This window comes from Durio zibethinus, chromosome 12 (assembly GCF_047325235.1).
Source record: "Durio zibethinus cultivar Kanyao isolate XHJ-2024 chromosome 12, ASM4732523v1, whole genome shotgun sequence".
NCBI lineage: Eukaryota > Viridiplantae > Streptophyta > Magnoliopsida > Malvales > Malvaceae > Durio > Durio zibethinus.
In genome coordinates this window covers 14,287,645-14,300,632 of record NC_143173.1, presented here as the reverse complement: position 1 = coordinate 14,300,632, position 12,988 = coordinate 14,287,645, and the positions used below count along the sequence as shown (strand labels likewise).

At 28.9% G+C, this 12,988-nt stretch overlaps 1 pseudogene; it reads left to right on the top strand.

Moving 5' to 3' along the window:
- The first annotated feature begins 5,412 nt into the window (after nt 1-5,412).
- Nucleotides 5,413-7,848, top strand: LOC149515746 (uncharacterized; annotated as a pseudogene).
- The last annotated feature ends 5,140 nt before the right edge of the window (nt 7,849-12,988 follow it).

Genomic DNA, 12,988 nt, shown 5'->3' with positions numbered 1-12,988 from the left:
ATTTTCTTAAAAAAAAACTTTATGTTTAATGTTTCGTCTTTTGTATGCATTTGCTTGAACAAAATTGATGTCTTTTTATCTTTAGTTTATTCTTGATTCTTAAAAATAAACAAAGAGGAGTAGATGTAGACATCAATTTTGTTTGATTCTATTTTAACTTAATTATAATTTTGTTTATATTATTATTATTATTATTAATTAATTAATTAATTAATCTTTAAAAAAGGAAGAAAAAGTCAAAAAAAATTTTTGGTTTTAACTCTAGTAGTTGAAATCAAGCAGCCATAGTGGTTTTTTTTTTTCTTCCCTAACATTGCCTAACTTTGCAACATGAAATCCGGTGACCAAAAGTCACCAAACAGGTCTGCAAAATTTTTCACAAAAAGATCCCATGAGATCTAGGATTTGATTCCCACAAACACTATAAATATAGCTAATTTCTACAAAACAAGAAGAAAAAAAAGTAAAAAAGAGGGGAATACTATTAAAAAAAGAGCAAACTAAAAAAAAAAAAAAAAGAGGAACACAAAGGGAAGCCTCGAGGTTTTGCAAAAATAACAAAAAAAAAATCACAGTCCTCTTTGATAGAGGAACCAGTGGCAAACACAAAAAAATAAAAAATAAAAAAGACAATTCTCAATCTAAGAGGTTTGAGATTTTTTTTGAAAAATTTGGTTTTGAGAAAGTGTCTAAAAAACAAAAAAGATTAATTTAGGATTTTTAAGAATTTTTGAAAAATTTTTTAAGTCATCGAATTTTGGAAAACTTTGAATTTTCTGGTGACCTTTAAAGTTTTCGGTGACCAAAATCTAAGAAAATGGTTGGAATCTAGAAATTATTTGAATTTACCAGCACCATTTGAATTTTTGGCAATGGCTCGATAGCGACAGGTCAAAAACTGGGTAATTTCTATGGCTGGCAAAAAGTAGTTTCGGTTTTAAAAATAGGAGCTCTAGGTTAGAGAAAAAGAAGAGAAAAAAAAAAAAAAGAAATTTGGCCTATTTAAAGGCTACCAAAATGACATAGTTTTGGCATCTAACCCATGGAGCAACTCGTGCAGGATTCGCATGCGACTCGCTAGGCGACCTTACTTGTTTGTAAGTTTTTCATTTTTCATTTTATTTTTATTTTTTTCATTTTATTTTATTTTATTTTTGTTATTTGTTTAAGATTTTTATAATTTATAATTTATATTTTTATATTAAAAATAAATAATTATCAGTAACAATAAACAATAAAAAAAACAAATACTTAGATTTTAATTAAAAATAAAAGGATAAACAAAATAATAATAGCTATTTAAGGACAATAAAATTTTAATATAAGCAAAAATGTTACTTAAATTTCACCATAGAGTTGGAATAATCCAAATTATTTTTACTAGAATAAAGATTTATTTAAAAACTTTTAAAAATATAACAAATAATAAAAAAAATAATTGATATTTTGAATAAATCTTTTTAAAAATTTTGTAATTTTTTAAAGAAAACTGAAAAAGTTTGATTTTTTTAATACAAGTAAGATAGTAATATTTTTAGATTTCGTCGATGAGTCGGGATAATCTAAAATTTTTTTAAATAATATAATGAAAAAGAAACAATAATAACAACAAAATAATAAAAATAATCATAATAAAAATTAAATAAATAATTAAATCCATTAATTATCATAAAAAATTATTTTTATTTAAAATCTCATCCAAAAGTTAAGATGATCCTAAAACTTGATCAAAATTTTTAAGATTTCACCGAAAAGTAAGCATAATCTTAAAAAAATATTGAAAACTCACCAAAGAGTCGAGATGTTCCTGAAATCACTTATTTTATAAATAAAATATCTTATGATAAGATTTTGGGAATTTTATGAATGGTCAATTTTTCTGAAATATCTTTTAAATAAAGATTTTCTATAAATTTTGTCAAAGTGTTAGAGAATTTATAGAATACAGAAATAATAATAATAATACTAATTACACAACAAAGAAATATTTTGTTCATAAATAAATTTTAAGAAATTAAATTTAAATATAAAAAGACTACATCATTAAAATTAAAGGATTACATATGTTTAATTAGTACCATTCTTTGAACGAACAACATGAGGGTGCTAATGTCATGCCAAGCGCTCCGAAGAGGAGTAGGCAGGGTACTCCAATCCCACTTTGGACATGAAATAGGGGTTACTGGGGTATAAAATGGTTCACATTACCACTCCTTATGAGGTACCTTTGGGGGATAAGACAATGAGATCGGGGGGCCAGAACGGACAATACCTTACAAATGTGTGAACCATGATAATTAGGCTAATTTGGGACATCGGATGAATGCATGCCCAGGTCTTGGAGCCGTGTAAGCTTGGAGGTTAGGGCTTAGCTCATGACAAGTGGTATCAGAGCGGGCCCTGGACCATTCGATCCACGCTAAGTGCCTTGAATAAGGTAGGCAGGGTGGCCAGCCTCTATGACGAAGGCATCACGAGGTTGGCTAGGGGAGAATGTCATGACAAGCACTCCAAAAGGGAGTAGGCAAGGTACTCTAATCTCACATCAGACATGAAAGAGGAGTCATTAGGGTATAAAAGAGTTTACACCACTTCTTTCTTGTGAAATACCTTTTAATGGATAAAATTGTACAACCAAAAGGGCCAAAGCAGACAATACCTTACAAAAGTGTAAATTGTGATAGTTAGGCTGATCTGAGACATCAAATGAGTGCATGCCTAGGTCATAGAGCCACACAAGCCTAAAGGTTGAGTCTTAGCTCGTGAAACTAATACCTTTCTCACTCATAACTGGACTCCCAGATCTAACCCTAATTTGATAGACCTAAACTTTTTTTAGTAAATTTTAATTAATTTTAAGATTTTTATTAAAAAATGATATTTTAGGTGGCCAATCACACCATACAAAAAGATTGGTGGCGACTCCAAAATTTTTCACCAAGTCTAGCGATCGAGTCCCCAAAAAAAAAATCATTATGACAATTATTATTTAATAAATGAAGGGTATTCAATAAATGCAGTTAATTAAATAATAAATTACCATTTTAATCTTAAGTTTAATTTTTTAATTAAATTAAAGTTAATTAATTAAGTAGATATAGTTATGTGAGGATAGTTATGTTTTTTGGACTTGATCTTAAAAATTGAGAGTAATTATGCTATCAACCAGACAATTTTAGTTATTTATGTCACATAATTGTACATATCGTACAAAAATTTTATGGCTAAATCCAATGAAAATTATGTAGTAAACTCAAAATAGTGATCTATTGAGTCTCAAGCAAACTTATTTTGATAGAAGTTCTATAGGGAAGCAAGGAACTTACGAGACAAAGATGACTATTGGAATTAGCTTCTTTGATTTCCTCAATTACCCAATTCCTATTAGTAATTCAAATGGATCAGAGGTAAAGCGAAAAAAAACAGAATTGACACTATTTGGAGAAATGAATGAGCAAGAAAGGGATAAAGAAGGGCTTGACAGGAAACTACCACAAGAAAAAGAAAAAGAAAAAGCATAATTTAGTTATTTTCAAGTTGAAGATCAAACCACCATTGCAAACTACCAAATTCATAATTTCCAAGAAAAAGTAATAATGACAACTTTGAAGAGATGTCACGATTAAACTAAGGTTTAATTTAGTTAGTTTGTATAATTATTTTTAAGATGTGATTTTTAGTGAGTTTGAAATTCAAACTATAGTACTTGCAATCTTTTTCTCTCTCTCATATTATGATTTAAAAAAAAAAACTACAATTTAAGATTAAAAAAATTGTAAATGCTGGAATTTTAACTATAGAGTGTGTTTGATGCACAAAATTATAGCAGAATATGATAAGATGATATTATGAATAGAATTAAATTAAACAATATCATCTTATTTTATATTTGATATGTGCAATGATTAGGATATGATAGTTTTATTTATGGATAAAAAATATCAATCTTCAAAGTTTATATAATTTAAATTATTGATTAATTTTTAAAATATATAATAGGATATATAAGTTCAATTTTATGGATTACAAATAATTTTCTTTACTTTGGGAAGATTAAATCATCCTATGTCAAGAGGATGATTAATCCTCCTTATAATATTTTTTTTCTTTAAACTAAACATATTATAAGATCATTATTATCCTATCATATCCTATCAATCTTCTTATACACCAAATATAACCTATATTAAATATTATCTCTTAAAAATTATTACTTGAACCAACTCAAACTTTACTTTTGAAAAGTAAAAGAAAAGAATATATTCTCATATTTCAATTATTTGTACTTTATCTGTACTAGTCGCACAAGATAGGTATAAATAAAGAAAGAATAACACGCCATTGATTATTCATCTAAATGGTTAAGCACAAATATAAACTTGAAGAGATTAATAAAATAAAATTCATTTCTTCTTCTTCTTCCTCTTCCATTTATTTTTATCTATTTTCAACTTCAAACTGATCTATTTACATTTTCTTTATCTAAGTTACATAATTGTGAAATTATTTGGTTAATTTGAAATTTAATTTCGTTAATTCGTATAGTCACTTTTTAAAACTTTAATTCAGTTGGTGTTTAACACATTTGAAATTTAAATTTCAATACTTATAATCATTTTTTTTATTATAAAGTTATGACCTCTTTTATACTAAAAAAAAAAACTTCTTATTTTACTTTATATACCAAAATGTAAATTAGTAAATATATATATTTAAAATTTTAGGGCAAGACGCTTCGTCCCATTAAACAAAGCTTGTGGTTTCAATTAATTGGTGATATACAATATGAAATAGATGTGCCTACATTCTTGGCTTGAATTAGAAATATTCTTTTTAACAAGAAAAATTTTGAAAATGGGAACATTTTGTAATTTAGTGTACTCAAGTCATACATTTCACATTACAAACATAATAAAATATTTATATGATTATTTTATATATCGACAAAATAATTTTTAAACTCCATGAACTGATTTTTATAATTGATATATTTTTATAATAATTACATTAATTTACTTAATTAATAACTTAATGAACATGTGATAATTTTCTCAAATTGCTTGTGATCGATATTTAAAAAATTTACCATTGATTTGTTTACGATTATTTTCACCATTGTTCACAATGGAAAACAGTGGTAACATAGAAAACATGATGAAATGAATTTGAATATAAACCTTGATAGAGATTAGAAAGTAAATATAAATATTAAAGATTATAGCCACTAAAAAAAATCTCACTTAAAATTAGGCACAAAAGAGAGAATGAATAGGGTGAAATGGTCCTTCCATACTAAACAATTATTTATCATTTTTTTATTGGAAACAATATGATTTTTGAAGCATATATATGTGTGCTTGCTGTTCCCAGAAAAGCATTCACTACTATCTCACCTGCAAACTTACATAGAAAGAAAGGAGAGAGAGATGGAACTTAAACATTTTAGCCATAATCATCCTCTGCTTTTCAATGAAGAGCGAGGCCATGAAAGTGATCAGAAGGCTTATTTTTGCTCAGGGTGTGATGAGGTGATTTCGGGTCCAAGGTTTAGCTGTGGGATATGCGGGTTTCATCTTGACAAGATCTGCGCCATGGCACCTTCATAGATAAATCACCCCTTTCATCGCAACCACAGCCTTAATCTTCTATCCAGCTCGCCGTATAGTCCAGGTAGCCCTATTTGCAGTTTCTGTGATAAATATTGCAAGAAGTTTGTTTATCATTGTTCTTGTAATTTAGACCTTCACATCAAATGTGCTTTGGTTTTGTATAACATTGCTGAAAATAAAATTGGAGATCAGGTTCAATGGATTGAAAATAAAGACCCATCCATCTCTACTGAAAATCATTCTGAAGAGCTCAAAGAAGCTAAGTGCTTTGCATGTTGGAAGCTTTTATTAGATTCTTCATACCTTTCTCTTGATTCTGGATTTTTCCTACATAAAAAATGTGCTGAGCTACCTCTTGAAATAAGTCATCTTTGCCGCCGCCAACATTCTCTTTATTTACAATTTATTAGTCATCCTCTCCCTTGCAAAACGTGCGATGAAATCCAATCCAGGGGATTGGTTTATTGCTGTTCAATTTGCAGTTTTGTCCTTCACATTGAATGTGTGTCACGACCTATCATTGAAGATACAAGTAGTCATGAACACCCATTCACCAGGTTGTTGTTAAGACAATCCTCATTCACTTGTGATGCATGCGGCACTTCAGGAAATTATGTTTCTTATGTTTGCTCGACATGTAACCTAATAGTCCATAAGAAGTGCACTTCATTGCCACGAATCATCAAAAGCTTATGGCATCACCATCCTGTTTTCCACAAATACTTCGTTGTAAACAACGAATGTGGAGCACTGGAATGCGTGATTTGTCATGAGGAGGTCAATAAAGAGTGTGGGAGTTACTATTGTTCTGACTGCAACTGTATTCTCCATGTGAATTGTGCACGAAAATATCCTTCGTGGTATTACAAAATTGAGTCAAGAGATGCGTTTGAGAAGCTTAATCAAAATGGAACTGATACTATGGACCCAAGCTTTTTTGTTATTAAAGAGATCAGACATGGAGAAAATGTGATAAATACAGAGATAAAACATTTCAGCCATCAACACAATTTGATACTGCATGGTGAAGTAAAGGATCATAAGTGTTGTGACGGTTGCAGTCAACTGATAGAGACTTCTTTCTATGGTTGCTTACAATGTGATTTCTTTCTCCACGAGTCATGTGCTGAGTTACCTAGGAAGAAGCAAATTTGGTTTCATGCACACCAACATCCCCTTAACCTTATTTCAGATTGCCTTTTCATATGTGATCTTTGTCGATTCGGGTGCAGTGGTTTCTCCTACAAATGCGGAATTTGCGATCGTCGTTTCTGCGTTCGATGTGCTGAACTTTCTCTGGCCTGCACAAGTCAAGGACACAATCACCCTCTTCTATGGTACTACGAGTATGATGGGAAGTACTGTATTGCTTGTGGTGTCAGTACTGATGATAACTCAATATACAGATGCAAGGGTTGCGATTTTAATGTGCATTTTCGATGTACTTTCCTTCCACAAACAGCTCGTCACAAATGTGATGAACATTTTCTCACTCTCACATACCATGAAGATAATGATTATCCAGAGTATCATTACTGTGATATTTGTGAAGAAGAAAGATGCCCCAGCTATTGGTTTTATTATTGTGCAATTTGTGACAAATCAGCTCATCCCAAATGTGTACTTGGAGATCACCCATTTGTCAAGCGTGGGACCAGCATCTTCATAGAAAGTGGGCATCCACACTCTCTCGTGCTCGTGCCAAAGGTTTATCCTTATCCTGAATGCTGTAAATGTGGTGAGCCCTGCTTAGATCTGGCTCTTGAGTGTGCAGAGACAAGATGAAACTATATTGTCCATTGGACATGTGGATATCCCTTCCTTCGAGAGGCAGTCCAAATATGGTTCTAGTGGTAGCCACAATCAGACACACAGATTGCTGATGATCACAACCCAAATGCGACGGTTCATACTTCTTATCCAAAATATCTGCTTTCCTTGTTTTATCCGTTGAAAATTTCCGAAATGTTTGAATAAATTCACTTTTTAAGGCTTCACGGTATCTTAATCATGTGATTTGTAAGATTTTTCATTGCATTTGTGTAAACATTATCTTGTATCCTTTGTGACTCTTTGATTTTTGAGTAAAGTAATTGATCGATTTGCTATCATCACTTGAAATTTGATTAGAAGATTATATTTTTGTGAATATACTATCTAGCTAGGCTATATTGTGCACATAAAGTTGTCTAATTTGAAGGTAACTTCCTATTAATAAATCAGTCCCATTTTTGTTAAAGCGAGAAAAAAAAAAGGAGCAAAAGGTTTCTTTTCTAAAGGCGTTTCTTTTTCTAAAGGATCAAACCAGGAAACTGAAGAAAAGGGAGAGGAGGTTGAAGAAGAAGAAGAGAGCGGAGGAAAAGGTGAAGGAGCAGAAAACGTCGTTGGAGAAGAAGGAAAAAAATAATAAGAAGAAGACACAGAATAAGTAAAAAGAAGGAAAAGAATGTAAGCGAAGAGCAAGGAGTTTTGCAGGTTGAGAATGGGTTTGAAAGGTAATTTTTAAAGTGCCCATTTTTTTTAATGAAATGAAATTCGGGTTTTTGACGGTTGATTATAGTTTTTATAGCGAAAAGAAGTTTGATTGTTGTTTTTGTCATTGGTGTTTCAGTTTGCATTTTGGGAAATAAATGTGAGTTTAATTGTCCATATCTCTCATTATTTCCCGTTGTTAAATAATTCTTATAAAACTTAGTGTGTTCCTCAGGGGAGGAATGCAGCTAACAATTCAGCCCTACAAATCCATTCGAGTCAATAAAGCAACTGGTTTTGCCCCAAAGATGGAAGTTTTGAGGAAAAGAGAGTTACCCATGTCTTTCACAACAAATACAAACACAAATTGACCATTAGTGGAAGGTTTTTTTTTTTTTTTTCCTATCACTTCAATTGCAGCCATTTACATGTGACTGCTGTTGTACTGGCATAATCTGAAGTTATTCAAATGGTAGGCAGATGTAAAGATTTGAGGAAAAGAGAGTTGTTCATGTCTTTCACTACTTTGGTATGAATGATGATTTTATAATGTTCACTAAGGAACTTTTTGGGCATAATTCCACAAGTGAATTAATTATACTTTGAATCCTCTTCATTATAAATGCATGGAAGAAAATTAACTGGGACAAATAGCTAGATAATTTTAAGAAAACTCACTAAAGTCACTGCTAAAGAGTAAAATAGTTTAATATTAGTATTCATTACTTAATTTGCCTAATGGTTCAATATTTTAATCTTAATACTTTAAAGAAATTTTAAAATATCAAAATTTCTTGGATATAATATTAATCTAATTTTAATAATTGACAATTAGAATAATAAATAGTACAATGAAAAATGAAGATGACATATTACTTGTTGTCTATTGGTATGGCATGACTTGGTTGGCTTAGTTTTAACTATTAAGTTTTAAGTTATAATATTTGATTTTAAGTGTTAATTTTATGTCTATCAATATAAGTATAATTGTATAAATAAAAATCGTACTGTATGATCTTTTTAAATTTTGTTTAAAAAAAGGAAAAAAAAAAAAACTTACTAGTTCAGCATAACTTGCAGAGGAAATAAGCATCTTTAATGTTGCTTTTGAAAAGTAAAAAAGAAATCAATGAAAAATTGAAAAGAAATACTCATATTATTTCTTTATTTATTGGGCCAATCTCTCATGCTTTAGTTTTTTATTATTTTTTTTCATATTCACTACTTTCTTCTTTTTTTTTAAGGATAAATATAAAGAAGAGTCATATTAATTATTCTTAACTAAATAGGCTAACTTGGAAGGATGATTCTTTTGGTGGATAATACGCAGTTAATTGCTGACTAACTTAATTGTTTTATATCACAAGATAAACTCAAGGACAATAAAGTAAATTTAATCTTCCTCTCGTTTTTCTTTAATTTCTTTTTTTATTGTTTTCACATTTTTTATTTTTTTCATTTTCTCTTTTATTCTTTTTTTCATTTCAAGATGACCTATTTACAATTCAACCCAACATATCTAAGTAAATTTTATATATATATATATATATATATATATATATATATTATAAAGGATGTCATAGTTTAAAGATAAAAAATATTAAATTTAAATTTCAAAACTATCAAATATCATTTATTCAAAGTAATTGTATCAATTAATTAAAATAAACTTCGATTCATAAATTACATTGCATTAGTCATTTTTATTATTCACAAAATAATGTTGAATATATGATAAGGATGCACTGTCCTTGTATGTATACATCTTGGGGTTTCTAACAATTATTTTTTAGTGCTCTGTAGTAGTGTAGTATAGAGTTCATAGATATAGTATGTGATTTGTGAATAAATTCTTGGGGTTGGAAATTATGTAGCTGGAAATTAAATAGCTTCAAGTACACTAATTCACCATTTCTCAACTCAATTGTAGATTTTTTTAAAAAAATATTGTGTCCACTAGATGAGAATTTGCTAAAGATCTAAACGTTATAGGGAGACTTATTCTTTTTAAGAAAAAATCAAAAGTAAATCATAAATCTCATTGCAAGATAACCTAGCAACCTTGAATATCTTTTTTTTTTTTTCAACTTTAGCTGTAGTTGCGTAGAAAACAAAGGCATTTCTCAATTTAATTTCAGGTCTTTGATTATTTATTATTTCAATTAATTTTCTAAAAATTGTCTCCACTAGCTAGGTAATTAAAGTAATCCAAGATTTTTGAAGGCAAATCTAAGTTTATCTTGTATTGTATGTAGTTTATTCACGAAAAAGGATTTTGAAAATTATAAAAAGAGAAAATATTAAAAAAATAAAAGAAAGAAGAGGTAAAAAAGAGATAAAGAAGAAAAAGAAAAAAAAATTACTTTATTCTCCTCAAGATTTTTGAAAGCAAATCTAAGTTTATCCTGTATTGTTTGTAGTTTATTCACCAAAAAAGATTTTAAAAATTATAAAAAGGGAAAAATTAAAAGATAAAAGAAAGAAGATGTAAAAGAGAGAAAAGGAAGAAGAAGAAAAAGAAAAAGAGAAAAGAATTTTACTTTATTTTCTTTAAGGTTGTCTTGTGCTTAAACCATTTAGATAAGCAATAATCATTTCAAGATTTTTTCATGAGTAAAGAGAAAGTAACGAATATAAGAGAATTGGGGTAGAAATTGCTTTTTCAATGTGGAAAAATATCGATATTTGAACCATAGGCTTGACTTCCATTAACCCATTCTCATCCTACTTAACCCACAAATTTACATAGAAACAAAAAGAAAGCAAAGATGGTGTTTCAACATTTTAGACATGAACATCCACTGGTGTTCATGGAAGAGCGGAGCCATGAAAGTGACAAGGTTTACTGCTTAGGATGTGGGGATCTGGTGTCAAGTTTAAGCTTCGGTTTTATGGACTGCGGGTTTTACCTTAACAAGCAGTGTCCTGAGGCACCCCTGAGATGAATCACCTATTCCATCACAATTACAGCCTGAATCTTCTAGCAAGTGCACCATATCAAGATGGGGCTTTTTTTTGTGATTTCTGTAACCATATGGGTAAGAGGTTTGTTTATCATTGGTCTCTGTGATTAGACTTTCATATTGAAATACCTTAGCAACCAAAATGACAATTGGGTTAGAGTATTGTTAAAGCCCATTAGTTTATTAAATGGAATAATTAGCAAAAAAAAAAAACTGTTGAGATATTTAGCAGCATTTGTTTAACGTGAAAAAAAAATAAGTTTCCCTTTTTTTTTTGTAGGGCTGGAAGATCAAAATTGAGGATTCAAAATTAAAGTTTACCTCCATATTAGTCTTTTAAGGGTGAGTAAAAACCTTCTTTTAATTTGAAGAAGAAGTCTTGCTCATTATTGAATTTAGGTTAAAATTTCTAAATTTCTTTTATAAATGTTGGAAAGAACTCATTATATGATTCTCTTTATAAATGGGTAAGAATTCATTATAAATGTCGTAAAAATTTATAAAAGAAATTTAGAAATTTTTCGTAATCGTACATGATTCTCTTTGATCAGTTGTGTTAAGGTTATTAGATATTGTTCTACTCATTTTAATTATGAGTTAAGATTAGTTATTGAATTAATTTTAAGGCTGGTAATGAAAGAACTCATTATTGTGGATTAAAAGGAAAAATATGCTTTGTAAGAACAAGTTTTCTATGATAGTGAATTTGTATTAATAGTCTGTATTAGCCTACAAACTTTTACTATGAGTATTATATATTGTTAGAAAGATTGTTGAATATATTTTCCAATAAAACAAACAGAAGTCAATTCCAAGTTTTTACAAAGAATTATTTAATTTTTACTTAAGGGCATTCAGATTGTTTGACAATAGCATCAGGGAAGAATTATGAAAATTCTATTAATTTTATATAAAAATTTATAAATTAAACCATATATGTTTGAAAAGATTATTGAGTCTCTACTTTCTAACAAAAAAAGCGAAATTGAATTTCGAGTCCTCTATGAATAAATAATTTTTATTAAAAAGTATATATGTTGTTTGACAGTAGCATAACATGTGAACTAAAAAAATTACTGACGTTAATCTGCAAGGAATTAAGTTGTATATATGGTTAGAAAGCCTATTGAGTATAGTTTCAAATGCCCTAAAAAGATCTTAATTTCAAGATTTATATCTTGAGATATGATCATTTTAGTGAAAGGAGCGTAGGTTATTACTATTAGTTAGTTGAGTTAACTCATGTATAATTTAGTTGTTTTAGTATAAATAGCCTAAAAAATGTGGATTGATTTTTTATATGTTATAATGACCTTGAATAGGCTATTAATTATTTTAGAAGGAAAAGTAAATGGTTAATAGAAAAAGGTAAGTAAAATCTCACACACTATACTTTTTTACAAACCTATGTATGTATATATGTTTCTCCAAAGGAGTGAATGTGTTATTTCTTTATTTTCGATATATGAAAATAGGGTCTTGAATATGATTATTATGTATTTTGCTATATAAATGATAAATCATGCTTATTGAATGAAATGAATTTTTTTATGATTTAAAGATTGATGTCATAAAGCTAATAAAGAATCCCTTGGAGGTGGGTTAATCGACACTAGATCTAGTTCTATGTTCTTAGCTAACATGTTATAATAGTTAATATAACTATGATCATACGACCTTACTAGTGGGTTGTAACAATTAGATAAGGCTCTGGCTAATGGATTATAATAGTTAGCAATGGTAACGAGAATGATATTATTGATACGACCTTTGTCACAGGTTATTATAGTGAGAGTAGCTAATGATGAATTTGTAATAATGGTGATTAAATGAGTTAGGATGATTAATTTATGATTTTGAAGATTAATCTATGAAATATGTTCTTGACCATAAGTTATGATTTATAATTGTTGAAATGATATGTTTTGATATGATATTAATCCT